Raw genomic sequence first — 15,678 nt, 5'->3', positions numbered from 1 at the left:
GCTGTTTCATACTGCAACGATAACCATTCTCAGGCTCTTTATCTGTCAGCCAGCTTTGTTCCTATTGATTGTCTCCCATCACAAACTCCACTGCACCCCAGTGCCAGCCAGAGCCTCCCCCCTACCCTGTTTCAGTGCCAAGGGCACACTGCCTTCCAGCTTGGTGCAATGGTCCCAGCCTTGCACAGCTCTGAGTCCTCAAGCTTCTGCTTGCTGTCCTTATTCGTTTTGATGCTCTGCTACATCCCCATCCTTTCTCATTCCTCCCATCTATGTGCTTTCTTCTATTTAAACTAAGTCCTTGGAAACCTTGAAATCCACAAATGAACAGTTACCTTTGTCCTCTTTCTGCTTCTTTAGTTTCTTTCCTCGGCATTTTTTCCTTTTCTCCCTGACTTCATTCACCTGTATCTCTGCCTGTACTCACACCATGCATTTCAATCCCTGATACCTGTTTCTCATGTCTTTCCCTGCTTCCAAGCTCTTCTATCAGTCCTTTGCTTTTCCACTTCTATAATCTACTCTGAATTGTCTTGTCTCTGCCGTTTTTAAGCAAAATTGAGACTGCCCATGAACATGTGAAAGGTATCTCCCTGGATTTTTTTTTTAAATCTTCCAAAACCAGCCTCAAGGCTCAGTTAAAGCCTATTTGCCTAAAAGCAGCTACACAAAAAGGCTTGTGCCAGTTACAGACACAGTTAGTTTTTCACACATACTCACATTCACACACACACACACACTTGTTTGTTCTACTTTCTCTTCAAACAGTGGCAATAAAATACTATTCAGATTCTCTTCCTTTTCCTTCTGTGGGCCAATGCTAGGCAGAGCTGAAGGGTAAATACAGATTAACTGGTTTACAGCACTTCTGATCTGGCCAGCACAGGGTTTCTCTATGTACATCCACAGCTGTGATACACCAAACAGCACATAATTTATCTTATTTATGCTGCAGGTAAATTCTTAAGACTGCTCATTTTAGAGACAGATTTGTGACATTGCTTCTCTAGAAGTGAGGCAAACCCACAGTGCTGGTGGGGGCTGATGGTACAGCAAATCACCTTACTGCAATATGTTCAATCAGGCATGCTAGGATTTGACATTTTTGCTTCAACATTCACCTGCAAACAGCTGGAAAACCAAAGAGCTAAGCCTGGCTCCACAAAAGAAAAAATTTGGCAACTTGTGGTATGTATCTTGATAAATGGGAGGACCAGGGGATTATAAAGCAGAGAAGTTAGCTTTGGGTCCCAGGAACAGACAGGAACAAATAACCAGACTACTTTCAAGCACCTGCAAGATAACAAGGAGATGAGTAACAGGCAACATGCACTTGTCAAGGAAAATCATGTCAAACCAATCTAATTTTCTTCAGTGGAAGGGTAATGGGTCTTGTGGACAGCAGAGAAACAGTTTAGTCATATATCTTGACCTTAGTAGGCTTTCTGACACCTTTTCTCCAAACATTCCTACAGGCAAGCTCAGAAAATATGGTCTAGACGAATGCACTATGAAATGGCTATACAACTTGTTGGAAAACAGTACTCAGAAAGTAGTTACCAATGGTTCACTGTCAACATGCAAGGATACACCAGTGGGGTTTCTGCATGGATCTGTTCACAGTCTGGTGATATTCAATATTTTCATTAATGACCAGGATAAAATCTGTTTATTAAATTTGCAGATGGCAGCAAGCTGAGCCAGGAGCACATGTGGAAGACAGGTATGGAATTAAAAATGATCTCATTTACAACATGAACTGATAAAAAATTGAATAAAATACTATATGGACGTGTGCAAGGTATTACACTTTAGCGGGAATAACAGTCTCCATTGACAGAGGATGAACAATCAGGCCATTAGCATCCTAGCAGAAAAGGGGCTTATAGGAGAAAAGACAACAGTGGATCATAAGCTCAGCAGGAATCACCACTGCCTGGCTAGAAAGGAAGAAGAAAATACAATATATGTGTACAAGGATGAAATCTGAAAAACACAGAAACTAATGATCTTTACCTAACAGTGGTGAGAGTGAGCCAGAGTATTGTGTCCACCATGGGAGAATGAATCCCAAGGGAAGTGTGGCCCTGCTGGAGAGAGATCTGAGCAAGGCAATGATAATAACAAGAAGCTGAGAAAACATAATTTCTAAGGGAGCTTGAATGCATTGGAGCTGTTTACTTTAAAGACAACAAAGAAAAAGATGAGACACTAGAACAGTTTTCAAAAACTTGAAAGGTTTCAGGAAAAAAAAAATAACAGTTTGCTCTGCATACCCATGACAAATACAACAAGGAAAGTGGTGACTAAATTGCAGAAAAGGAGATTAAGGGTCAGAAGTCACCTCTGAGCTCTAGCAGTAAAAGCATTAAGCACTGGAAAAAATTGCTTTGGGTTGCAGAGACCCCACCAATAGAAGATGTTTTAGTGTCAACTAGAGCAACATGTCAGGAAACAGCCAAATAATGCTGATCTGGTCTTTCAGCAGTGGCATGAATGAGATCCTCTCACCAGGTTACTTCTACCCATCTCATTGTAGTTTCTCTCTCACACAAAACACTAATCCATGTACAATCCTTTCCTCACCATCGTTGCTTGCAGATGTACGAGTTACAAGAAGTAAGCAGGGCTGCTGGTCCGTCTGCTGGCATGCAACAGAGTGCTGCCAGTGCTTTGTGTGGTGACAGTGACCAGCCTGCAGTGCATCTTCAGAACTGGGCAGTGGGGATGGCTTGAAACTTTTCTTTCCACCTGATGAAGTAGATCAGCTTATGACACAACCCATAAGGGATTTACTTTTTGGCATCAGTGGGGATGACCCCACCAATGTAAGAAGCTAAGGCAGCAGACCCCAAAATAGGGGTCTTGACTCCAACAAAAAAAGTCTGAAATCTTGCAGGAAAGATCACTGCCCCAGAAAATGGAGCATCAAGAAGAAAAGTTTGGAAACTCCTGAGCTAAGGGTTTTTTCTCCAAGAATCTGACAACTTTCCCTCTCAACTGAAAGCTGTTTTGAGACGCAAATCTTATATCGAGGTAGTGGCCTTTGGAACTCTATATTCCTCTGCAGTATAAGGAGCAGCAGGACAAACACAAGCTCCTGTAGCAGTGACCTGGGTTATCAGGCAGGTCTGTGATTAGACCTGCTCAGAAAATGGAATTTTGTCCATGGGGAAACCACACTGTCCAAAACTTTCCAAGCAAAGGCACTCTGACTGTACATTCCTATCCTCCTCTTTGCCTGTAAGTGGTTACAACAAGCACTACTTGTGGACTTGTGGACTGGGGACCAATTACAGGGGCCAGTTCAGGTACCAACCCTTAGATATTTTCCCTGTGCATATTCCAGGCTTAGCTGTATAGGATCTCGGCAGTGTGGACTTGAAAGGTAAATCACAGGATAACAGCAGAAGGCCAGAGCATTTTTCATGACCTTTCTAATGAAGATATTCAGATCTCAAAATGTTACTAGCTGAAAGGACAGTCATGTCTTTTCTAACAGCTCTGTGGTGGGAATATGAATGACTTTGCACCACCACATAAAAGGTATAAATGCCAAGGGGAGAGAAAAATGGCTTGGGTCAGTCTAAATGCATCTCATTAAGGAAGACATAACAAGAAAAACAAGAAAATGAAGGGTTGGGGTGAAGGACTACTTAGCTCTGAGTGTGACACCCCATATAATTCTCACCAAGAAAACACATGATGTGTCATCTCACATGCCTTTGCATGTGTGAAACATGCAAAACAACTTCAAGATTAGATGCCTGCAATCATGCCTGCTTGCCCACATGCACACATGCATGCCTCCTATTGAAAACGGCTACTGATCTGTGAGGCCACATCCCTTTCTGTGCTTTTCTGAACCTCTGCTGATTTGCTCTTGTGGAGTTTCCAGATGGTGTCCTTACTGAAATGGCAGCTCAGAGTTCCCCTGGATCCTCACGTGGTTAAGCACTTAGCCATTGCCACAATGGGAAACACTTTTTACAATTCAATTTGATCTTCCTCAAGGATTACTAGAAGCACCTACTCTCACTGTAGCGAAATGTTAGGCTGCAATAAATGATTTCACTGTAAGAGGTTTTAACTGTCATAGGCATCAAAATGGCTTTGCAATGGTTATGAGTAGATTTAACTCAGAAGTTTGACAGTCCCATGTGCTCAAAAGCACAGTGAATGATTCAGTAATGATAGTGTACATATCTCCCAGGGGGACCCCAGTGTGAAGATGCACCGACACTTAGAGCTCACAGCCCCATCCCCAGAAACTATGAGGCATCTCACTCCCTTGGCTGCATTTGGGCAGGGAACCAGCTTTTCTTTCAGATCACACTGAGCATCAGTGAGCAAAAGCACCAGTGATGATTACACCTCACTTCTGGAGGCCTGTCTCCCCCTACTCATTCACCTCATGTTGCATTAACTGTCTGCAAGGGGATTTTTATGCCATTTGCAAAACTGTGGCAGTAGAGATAAGCAGCAAGGTGTGGCAGGAAATGTTATCAGAGGAAGAGATACACAGCCCACAGCTGATACCAGACTAGGGCACAAACTAGCTGTTTTATGCCTGTGTTGCAAAAGGCAACACCTCCCCGCAGCACAGTATTTGTAAGCTGGGGTGCTGGAATGGGTCCAGAAAGGAAAGGATGGATTTTCCAGCACACCACCCCACTTCACATGATGCCTGGGGCATGGGAAAGGAAACACCCCTGCTCGATGCAAGATAAAAGGCTTATGTTGAAACAGGGTTACTCCAAGCTTGGTATTTGGAGCAGGTGCAGGCATTTGGCTGACTTTCTCGGCAAGTGCAGCACTCACAACTGGAGACAGATTCTTTTCAAATCAGCTGATATCTCATTTGGGCAACAAACCTAACGTCCAGGTTTTCAAAACAGAGCTACTCATGCTGGGAGCAAGCACGGTTGAAAAACAGAACCTATAATCACAGTCACTAGGAGTCTCACAAGACACCACTACATGTGCTCTGCACCTGTTTAACACTCTTGTGTGGATCCTTCAGAATTCCTCTTGGCCTTTCTGGGACTCATGGCAGATCCCCAGTCACTTAGACAGCTGACTTCATCTATTCAAGCCTCATGACATACAGATAAATGTTTCTACATTTTAGAAACTAAAATGCAATTAAAATATTTTCTAGATAGACTCAAGGAGTATGGTGAGAAGTTTTTAAGAGGAGATTTTGGAAGCAAATACTTAAACTACAAATTTCTTGTTTCAAACAGATTTTGAAGAAATTTTCCACTTACAAACAGAACATAATTTTCTTCCGCATATGGACCTATGACCAATCCCTCTGTCCTTCCCAAATGTCCTCCTAAAATTGCTAACATAAGGAAATCTGAAGTGCTCCAGCTGCCAGATTAATCATCTACATGCTATACACAAGCCACACAACTCAATTTCTCTTCTGAGATTTTGACAAATACTGTTTCCTAAGTAATTCTTCTGATATGGCTCACAGAAACCACAACATAGGGAACATACCAGCCATATCAAGATAAGAGATACCTGGGAAAGTGCCTTGATGAGGATATGCCCAGTGAAAAAAATTTGTAACAAAGACAGGGCTGGTGCATTTCAGAAGACAACATTGTTGTTAACAATTAAAAATAATTTCACAAGCTTCTAAAACTAAAATGGCCAGCTCCTGTAAAAATGCCAGCGGACGAAAAAGATAGGTGTGAGCTCAGGAAAGTTAGTTATAAAACAAAGGAGATTCCAAATTTTGTTTGTATGATTCTATATAAAAGAAGAATTCAGAGAAACAATTCCACTTCTGCCCTGGAAGATTATTTCTGCAAGATGATGTCTGGTTTGAGTACAAAGTGCCAAAATTATTTCCACGAGTGACAGCTAAAACTACTGACAGATGCGAAGTACGGCTGCATTGTTTTAATAACTGTGTTTCCTACTTTATAACAGGGAATACAGAACTTTTAACTTGACTTGAACAAAACACTTCACTTTCCTCAGAAACCAGTTTAGTTTTCAAAGCTGCTTCTGTTAGAGCTGAAAAGTGTTTAAACCATGAACACCTTAAAGCAGTGAACTTAAAATAAACCAGCAGTACAGGTGAACACCCTGGATCTCTGTAACCCATGACAGGAGCACAACCCTGGACATGCATCCTAGTAGATTGCAACAGTCAGTGTGACAGCTGATACTGCCTTCAGAATGACTGTACCTGCAACCAGCACTACTAGAGCTCTCCTGACATTATGCAGATTTCTCTTGAACAACTCCCAAGTGCAGAAAAAAATTCCTGCTTTTCATGCCTTCCTAATTATTCCTAGTCATTATCAACATCTCATACTTCATGTTGTCTTCCACCAAAACAATCCCAGGATCGTTGGCAAAAACTGTGGCATCAATGAGAGGGTTTCCCCTAAATTTAAAGAGACCTTGATAAAACTATTTGTAAATGATTCCAAAAACTTGTAGGGACTGAAAAAATTCTGCAAAAGACATATGGAGGATAGAAAGACTCAAAATGAGTGCATGTTAAACATTTCCAAACCGTTCCAAGTTTTGGAATGATAAAATATGTTGGAACATTAAAACATTTCCAAAATGTTTCAACATTTTAATGCATACAGAAGCTTTAATCGAAATATGATAATCCAGGACCCAGAAGTGAATATTGCATGCCCCAGTAGGGGACTGACAGCCTCCCTTTCCACATGAGAAAATCTTCATGATTATTAGCTTCCAGTATATGCTGGCACATCAGAAACAAATTTATCTCAGAACTAAATTTTCCTAAGAAACTTCTTGGGAAAAATACACATTAAAAAAAGAGTGTACATTAATTTGGCAGAGAAATCTGCCCCTGTTCTGCACATGTATGACTATTTGTAGCAGATCATGAGTTTGCAATTGTTATTTTTTATTCTGTCTGCAAAGAAGAAAATGGACTCCTGAGAGCTCTTCCAACCTTTCATTTTTACTATTCTAATATTGGATTGATTCCCAAGCAAATGAATTACTGGATGCAATGCAGGTTAGACACTCCAGGGTACATAATGAATGAGGGGTTTATTATTATTTATATATATATAATGTGTGCATGTGGCTTTGCAATTAGCTCATGGGTTTAACTTCCAGACGTGTGTGCGTAATAGGAGAGAGAACAAGCAATGCTCGTGTCTGTGCTCGTAAATCCTTTTCATGTAAAATTTGTCTCTTCTTGCTCTGCCCTTGACCACATTTTTCCAGCCCATAGTCCCAGGAAGGCCCAGTTTATTTGGGAAATTACTCCTACCCTGTTGTGGAAGAACAAGTCTTATTGCTGTGATTTGCAACAAGTACTGAGGGGAAAAGAGAAAGCCAAGAGCCCACAAGTCCTCCCCTGGTACACACCTGTAACACACCTCTAACACACTTCCATGAAAGCACATCTCCAAAAAGATCCTCAAGGGCACAGCACAGCACAGCTGAGCAGGCCTGCCAAGTGCACTGGCACTCTGACGAGCCCAGATCCTGGCCCAAAGTCTGCTTTCGAGGCACAATCCCCAGAGCATCCAACCACCAAAAAGGGGTTCCACAGGAGCCAAAGGGGGTAGGGAAACCAGGCACAGCATTTCTAAAACAGCAGTAGCTGCTGCTCAGCCTGGGCAATTTCCCTTTATTTTCCCACTGGGAAACCTACTCTAAACATTCACAATGGGTTTGAGTAGAAGGCTGGTTGTTGGTATTCCTCATCCCCCTCCAGCCTGGTGCTTCCACACAGCACAAGACCCCTCCCAAAATCCTGCATGTACCTTATCATCCAGCAGAGCCCAAAGGGCAGGTTGCCTCCATAGGTCCCTGGGAGTGTAGGCTGGGGGGCACCTCCAGGCATACAGGATACTGCCAGGGAAAGCAGATCTGCAGAGGGGCTCAGCCAGCTCTGCCTCCAACAACCCTCCTGTTCTGGGCACCAACAGAACTGGCTGTGCAGCGTTGCCATGGCCCATGGGGTCTTGGCACACCTGCCCTGGCATTCTACTCCCAGCCAGTGATGGCTCTGATGTCACAGCAGAGAAGAACAGTTCCCAAGCATGGCTGAGAGAGAGGAGGGGGGGCCGCCGTGCTCTGGTTCCCTGATGACTGCTGGGACCCTCTAAGGGCTCTGCCCCCAGCAATCACACACAGCCCCTGAGCAGTCCCCATAGGGCTCTCCAGCCAATGCAGAGCAAAGGCACAGATGCCACTGGAGGGACAGCATTATTTAGGTGAGGGAAGCCATCACCTGAGTGTGGCTGAGAGCAGTTTCCTTCCTTAGGATGGGGCATGAGGGGTGGCAGACAGAAGAGCTGTACTAGGCACTAGCAGGTGCCCCAGATGAGGGGAAAGCAAGAGGAAGGCTGGAGCCTGCAGAAGGCCCCAGGTGGGGAGGAACAGCTCAGGTGAAGCTGATGCCATGACCAAGCAATGGAAATCGCCAGCAGCACTCCTGCAGAAGTGTGATTTTGGCACTGCTGGCACACTGCCGGGAGAGCTCTGGAATCCTCCTTTTCTGCTTTTCCCTTTCCCTGAGAGGGAGAGCATGCATCTTTATGCTGCAATCCCAGCCTCTTCTCCCTAGTAGGACAAAGGTAGAGATTGTAGAATCATAGAATATCTTGAGCTGTAAGGGAAGCACAAGGATCCAACTCCTGGCCTTGCAAAGGACAATGCCCAAAAAAATCACACCATGTGCCTGAGTGTGTTGTTCAAACACTTTGTGAGCTCTGGCAGGCTTGGTGTGGATGGGAGAAGAGGGAAGGTGCATTCTGGCTTTGTCTGTACTACTGTTTAAACTCACAGTAATTGCTCCCCAATTAGCCAGAGTTAGCTAACACATTTGTAAACAGCAGTCTAGACACTGCACAAACATTTGTTCTAAGACACATATGTAAAATAGTTAAGTGGATGCTAAGGCAATTAGGTATAATCTTATTGCTTCCCTTTCCCGCATCCCCTTTTCACCTTTAGCTGGAGCACAGGCTGCAGCTCTGTACGGCAGGACCTTTTTTCAAAAGGCACTACAAAGGTAAACCTTAGGGCTATCGCATGCAAAGCCCTGATAAGGTGCTATTAGTTCCCAGCCAACTTTCAAAGACAGAGTACTGTAGGGTTTTATAGCAGCAGACATTCAATGCACACAGAATCCACTAAGTAGGTGTAAAAGCCTTCAGAGTTTCTCAATTTTGATTTATAGTCTCTTTTTAAAAAAATCATTAGGCAGTAGATTTTGTGGTGTTCTTTATACAGACAGACCCCTCACCCCCTTTGTTATGGCCGTATATCAAAATGTAAGGTTTGAACGTGACATTCACACTTCTGCTACTTTAGCACACGCAGCAACACGTTCCCCTCTGATTTTCTTTCAAAGATGTCTTATCAGTCTTTATATATGATCATAATGTGGAGCATATATCAACGGGATTCTTCAGAGCTGGAGAAGAATTGCAATCTCTGAGCACTTTCACAATCCCATGAGCAAAAAAGCAGGTTAGGGGTTTCCAAATCTAGCTTCCAGTTTCCAGCTCCCTGCTTCACACACATGCCTCCCTCCCCCCCAACTGTCAGAATTCTGCAGCTTGTATCCAAAGCAGAACAGAAACTGGCATCTGGATGTAAAACATCCATTTCTGTAAGGTTCTTGGGATACAAAACAATACATTCTCCTTCTCATCCCAGGTCCAAATACACAATGCAGCCTCTAAATGAACCTCTGGTCACTCTTCTGCAGGGTTGGCAATCTAGAAGCAAGCAGGTTGCAAAGGGCATCCATGTCCCAGGTTGCGCTTCCCTTAGGGCTGAGAGCAACCACCACCCCCTTTTGCAAGCATGTAATTTGGCATGCTTTGGTTTGGATGGCCAAACTTCATCCTAGTAAAGCATTTCCCTAACAAGCCAGCTCTCATGAGAATTTAAAATGACACCGATTTCACAGCTAACCCTTACGGCACAAGCAAATTTCAAAATTATTCACAGAAATTTTATAACGTTTTTCTTCTGGGTCTGAAAGAGAGAAAGAATCTTAAAATTCCTATCATTCGATGCTTCAGTCTTATTTCTTGAAATGCCCCAAACTGCTCAATTTCAAGCTGTTTTAGCGTTAAGATGCATTCTCCTTTTGTCTTATAAAAGCCTGAGGAAGGTTAAATGCTTCTGTTCTTTGCTACAGGCTGTGCTATGGAGATCATATCTCCTGTGATTTAACTCTGCTTTGTCAGCAGGGAGCCACCATTATGTACCATTTTGCTCTTTTCTTCAAGTTCAGCTGACTAGAGAAGAGGATGAAAACGACAACTCCCCCAACATAATAAAGGAAAACAAAATTAGCTTCATGCTTTTTTGAAACTAATTAGAAATCAAAAGTTCAAGCCCACTAAAAATGAGTATGATTTTGCTTGGGTCAAAACTTGGCTCAAAATCCTCCACTTTCATTTTATTAACAGCAGCATGGGGGAAGGAAGAAAAATGTTGAGGGATTGGTTTTGCACTAAAAAATTCCAAACCTACTTTAGTTTCAGCTGTCTCCAGGTGCTTGGCAAAGCAGCTCACCTCTGTTTTGAGTGACTGATCTTTAGCTGAGTTATGCCTGGCTGCACACACCAGTTTTAGCAATCTGAAATAGGTTCATTTGCGGTTATTTGGTGTTAAGGGAAGATTGCAGTCAGAGCACCTCAAAGAGGCCAGACTTCTTCTTGCCACATGGCAAGTAAGCTATGGATGTTAGTAGTCAGCACTGCTCTGCCTTGCTGCTGCTGAGGATGCTGAATATTAGTGCCAGTCATGGAAGGACTCTGCTATACATGCACACTCAAGCAAATTAAAATTGTAGGCCAAGCCTACTGTCAAAAGTTAATAAATAAATAAATAAATAAATAAATAAAAAAGAAGGGAAGGAAGGGGAAAAAAGTGCTTTTTTAACCTCTTGGCTACTGTCAGGAGTTATCTCAAGTGGAAAAATATCACACTGATAGCATACTTTGGTTTTACCACAAGATAAACTTGGTGATGTCAGCCTTAGGCTCAGCTAACTCAGATTGACCTGACCTAGATTATTTAAAAAAAAAAAAAAAAAAAAAAAAAACCGCAAAAAAAAAAGTAACCTGATTTTTCTATGGTTTTCTACTTGTTAACCACATTACACTAAAGTAAAAAAAAGACCTATAATGCACCAAAGGTGCACTTCACAAAGGTGACAAAATTCTTTTCAGATTATAACAATTTTTCCACATCAAATTGAAGTCTGTAACTAAGAAGTCAGCCACCCTCCCCATTTACCCCCCTGCATTCTTGCAATGTCATAAAGCAATATATTGCCTGGATCAAATCCCCCAAGACCAGGATCTACTCTGCTGTTTTCTCTGGCAGATCACCAGGACACGTGACAGTGTCCTCAGCAGGCTGCAGGTGACATATGCTGACCCCACAGACATGGAAGGCCATGACGCTGTACTCAGTGTGGATGCTTTAAAAAAGGAAGCATTTAGTACAGTGAACTTAGAAAATTCAGGGGGGCAGCCAGTATGAAAGGGGAGTGGAAAGAGCAGTCTGCATGTACCCTGAGACTCAGTGCCCTTGGCCCAGGCGCTGGCTCCGGTGTGGGAAACTGAATGTTGCTTTTGGGAATGAGCAGCAGCTCTGCCATTTACATACATTAATCCTTGGAAGTACAGGAGGCATTATCATTTGCCAGACTTGTTTGCATAATGAGGAACTCTCAAGAGAAATTTCTTGGAGAAGTGTTGCCATTAACGTGCAGGTTTTCTATGCAGCTTCCAATCCCCTTCCCCCCTCCCACCCCACTTACTCCCACTCATTGAAAACGTGAAGTCCCTGCAAGAGCCCCTTGGAGCAGCACTGCTGGATGGAGCTCAGTGTGCCACGCTCTCAGAAGGTTTTCAGACTCCCTGACACCCTTCACATCCAGCCCTGCTCACTCAGCCCAAGGGGTTATGCCATGCCAATGATTTACTGCCTCCCTAAGCAGGCAGTGGGTCAGGCAAGACTTTTCCCTGGAAAATTCATTCCTGGTGAATAACCATCACCTTTTCAAGCCTTTCTTGAAGAGGTGGATTTGGCCATATGGAGGTGAGAAGGACTGAGTAAGTAAAGAGATTAAACAAAGACTTTTGTAAATGAGGTGACCAACACTCTCCTAGAGAAATACAGGGAAAGAAAGTGAAAGACATAAAACAAAAAGTTTTTTCAAAAAGCAGGGAATGTTTCTGAACTAGCGCTGGTATCCACTTGAACCTAAGCAGTGGCAGCAGTGGCAGTTGAGGAACTGCAGCGCTGCCAGCAGGGAGGCTCCTGGCATCACCCTGACTGAGGGACCTCAGCTCTCCCCTCTTCCAGCAGGGATGCAGTGACTCAGAGCCCTCTGAGTCTCAACAGAGGGTGAGAGCCCAGGCAGCCTAAATAATGGCCTCTAGTGGGTCCAGCACTGTTTTAAGAGCCTGAAAAATTGCCCAGGAAGATATCCACTCCCTCCTCCTCCCCTTCCACTGCCCCTTCCACTAACTCAGATGCATTATCGGGACTGGAAGTGCCAGCAAGCCCCTCCTCTCCCTTAGGGGCTGGCAGCACGAGGGAAGGGAACCCCTGCCAGCCAGTCTCGCCGACTTCCCCATTTGTTTTCATTTTGTCACCAGACGTTTCTATTTAAGCTGCTTGGAAGGATATCTCAATAACAGCCCTACTGGGCTCAAGGAGACAGAGGCTGACAGTGACTACGCCTCCCTCCTTTCTCCTGAACATCACCCTCATGTCAAAACATCCAGTCATACTGTGAGGGAGATAGGGAGAAGCAGGCAGGCCCAGGAGCTCTCTTCCCAACTTCCTATACCCCCTGTACCACCTCAGCCATTGGTGGAAACTGAGCTGTTTGTGAATCCCAGGTGCTACCTGGCAAACCAGCTCAGACAGCTCAGCAGTTATGGTGCTAAACCAATGTCATCAAGTGCTGAAGAGATGGCCTACTCCACTCACATGGTTAAGATTGCAGAGCAGAAACATTTACACTCATGCACAGGTGCCCATACAAAACTGCCTTCAGACTCATTCCTGCAGATCCTTTAGGGGATTGCATGGTTTTAACACGGGGTCCATCCTTCTGCATACTGAAGAGAAGCCAAAAAGCAAATGCTAAAAGGGTGTGGGCTACACCACACTCTACCTGAACAGAATAGCTCAAGTATCATTCCTGCATGAAGCTGCACTGCACACAGCAAAGGTGTTCCTGAGCTGACCCTACTGATGACCACTGCAAGACAGTCTTGAGCCAACCTGAGATACCACAGCCAAAGGCCAGAGATGCAAAATAATGTAGCTGTTCTCTACCATTACACTTCCAAAGGAAAGTAATTTCCAAGGATGTTACATAATTACAGTTAGAAGTGGGAAGTTTACCCTGTGGGAATTATGAATGGAAACTCGGGATCCAGATTTACTCTCAGCTCTGCTGCTGACAAACTGTGAGAATCTGGGCGCTTCATCTATCCACATTTTGCTTTCCCTTGCATAAAATTGTGGATGTCTTTGCAAACCTGTCCTTGAGCAGAACGCAGCACACAAGTGCTTGTTATTGTCATTGGTGTCACACTGATGGCCCATGTGCAGTTTGCACAGCTGAGTACAGTCAGGCTGTATGGGGCCTGTGGCTCCCTGCATCAGTGTCTGTGCCAGGCAGCGCCTGCTGGGCAGTGCCTGCTGGGCAATGCCTGCCTGCACCCCCCGGGGCAGCCTGTGCACAGCTGTGTGCAGCTGTCACATCATCTCTGGAGGAGATTGCATCTTCTGTCACATTCCCCTGCATGCTCAGCGATACATATTCACACTCTGGATGTGGATGGCTGTAAGTGGGATGCATATTTAGACCTGACTGTCTCTGAGTGCATCTCTGTGTACACATGCATACGAGAACTGGGTCAGGAGATTCTCTCCCCTTTCATGTAATTCATCACAAAACTCTTATACCCAATGTCACCTTTGCAAGTTGTTTTGCAAGGCCCTGATTAAAACATCTGCTTCTCTTCCTGCTTTGCTGAGTGAGGAGAACATCCACAGAAAGAAATGGAAGAAGCCTTTAGCTTAGTCTCCAAGGGGGAACCCTTGAACAGCTCAGAAAAGCCTGTGCCAAGGGGAGGACACTGGAAACTGAGAGCCAGCCAAGGAAAGAGACAGATGGGGCCAGCTCCACTCCAGGTCTCGCCTGCCTTTGCTGCACTGTGCACATAATATTCTTACAAGGTCTAATTTATAAACCCAGCTCGTGTTTATAAACTCTCCTGTCCTAATGGAAATGAAAACATTAATACAACCCAAGGATTCTTCACTTTCCAGGTTTTAATTAAAATCATAGGCGTTAAGAAGCAAGAGTGTCTTCGTGGAATACAAGTCTAATGAAGTATTTCCTCACACAGCACAAATCTCTGTGTGCAGTCCCAGATCGCTGGCACCGGGTGCCCAAAACATCGACCCCCCTGGAACCAGGAGTTCGCTTCTTGAAAATTAGAAAAACAAATTATCCTCCAATTTATTTCAAATAAATGTAGGTGCCAAGATGGAGCTGGAAAAATAATACTAAGTAGGTAAAAGAAAACCCAACAACCTAGCACAGGCATAAAACTTGATCTCTTAATTGACTAACTGGAGGCAATCGTGACTTCATTGCACACCAGCAAGGAGGGGCTGCATGGCTGAAAGGAGAGGATTCCATGTGGGAGCAGTGCATGAAGGCACAGCAGAGGAGGGGCAATGGGGAGGAAGTAGCAAAATGGGAAAAGGCAGCACAGAAGGTGGGAGCAAGGGCAGTTAAGGACACTGGTGAGGCAGGTGAAAATGCAAGCACATGAAAATTGCAAGACCAGATCACATGGACCTGTTCCTTCTGTTTCCCATGGGACCAAAGGAAAAAGGAGGAAAGGAGCCAGCATGAAGTGACATAAATGTGTAGACACAGATGAGGGGACTGATCTTTGGCAGGTGTAAAGCTGGCTGGAGGTCAAGGCTGATGGCAGCACACCAGTTACTGCAAAATGAAGCCCAGCAGAAGGAGCAATTTCCCTTCACCATCATCCCCCAGGGAAAAAAGGGTCTAGTCTGCCCACTCCAGGACTGCTTTCTATTCTACCTGCATAATGGTGCCTGCCTTCTCATAGGAGAAACACACAAAGAAAGGAGAAGACCCTGAAAGACAAAGCCAGTGTGAAAGTATCAAAGCAGTGTACAGATGTGAGGGCTCCTAATAAGGAGAGGGTGACTTTGCCTCCAAGTCTACCTCAAAGAAGAATGATGGTATTGTTGACATCTCTCAAGCAGCTTAACAGCAGTCTTTCATGGATTTGTTTTCATTTTAAATGCTTCCATTGCAGTCTAGGGGAGCTAGAGATGGACTTCAGTCAAAGTAAGGTAGGTGTGTGGTCCCAGGCTCCAGTCAGGACTCTGGAAGTTTTCACCAGACACACTTTGTTCTGAATCTTATTTCTAGAAGATTGCATCATATTGCAACCAGTAGGATGCTTGTCCCATATTCTTCCCAGATTAGGGCAAGTCCACTTTCCTTAACAGTTTCCTATGATGCTCCTATGATGCTTGATTAATTCTGTATCATGGTGAGATTAAAAAGACAAAAGGCCCTTTTTCCCCCTACTGTTCCTTTTCTCTTGTACTTGT

The 15,678-nt window shown here is 44.1% G+C and overlaps 1 protein-coding gene and 1 long non-coding RNA gene across 3 annotated transcripts in view; one reads left to right on the top strand and one right to left on the bottom strand.

The window, feature by feature from the left end:
- Positions 1-15,678, bottom strand: part of LSAMP (limbic system associated membrane protein) — a 1,003,974-nt gene that overhangs the window by 892,168 nt on the left and 96,128 nt on the right. The gene's annotated exons all lie outside the window — the stretch shown is intronic.
- Positions 8,069-10,318, top strand: LOC146445273 (uncharacterized). The gene is made up of 3 exons (XR_014851564.1): positions 8,069-8,237; positions 8,980-9,037; positions 10,178-10,318. It is a non-coding gene; the product is annotated as an uncharacterized LOC146445273 (long non-coding RNA).

The sequence above is a fragment of the Lichenostomus cassidix genome, chromosome 1, assembly GCF_008360975.1.
Source record: "Lichenostomus cassidix isolate B80296 chromosome 1, HeHo_3.0, whole genome shotgun sequence".
NCBI lineage: Eukaryota > Metazoa > Chordata > Aves > Passeriformes > Meliphagidae > Lichenostomus > Lichenostomus cassidix.
Note: the sequence above shows the minus strand (reverse complement) of the source record. Positions and strands in the feature narration are given on the sequence as shown.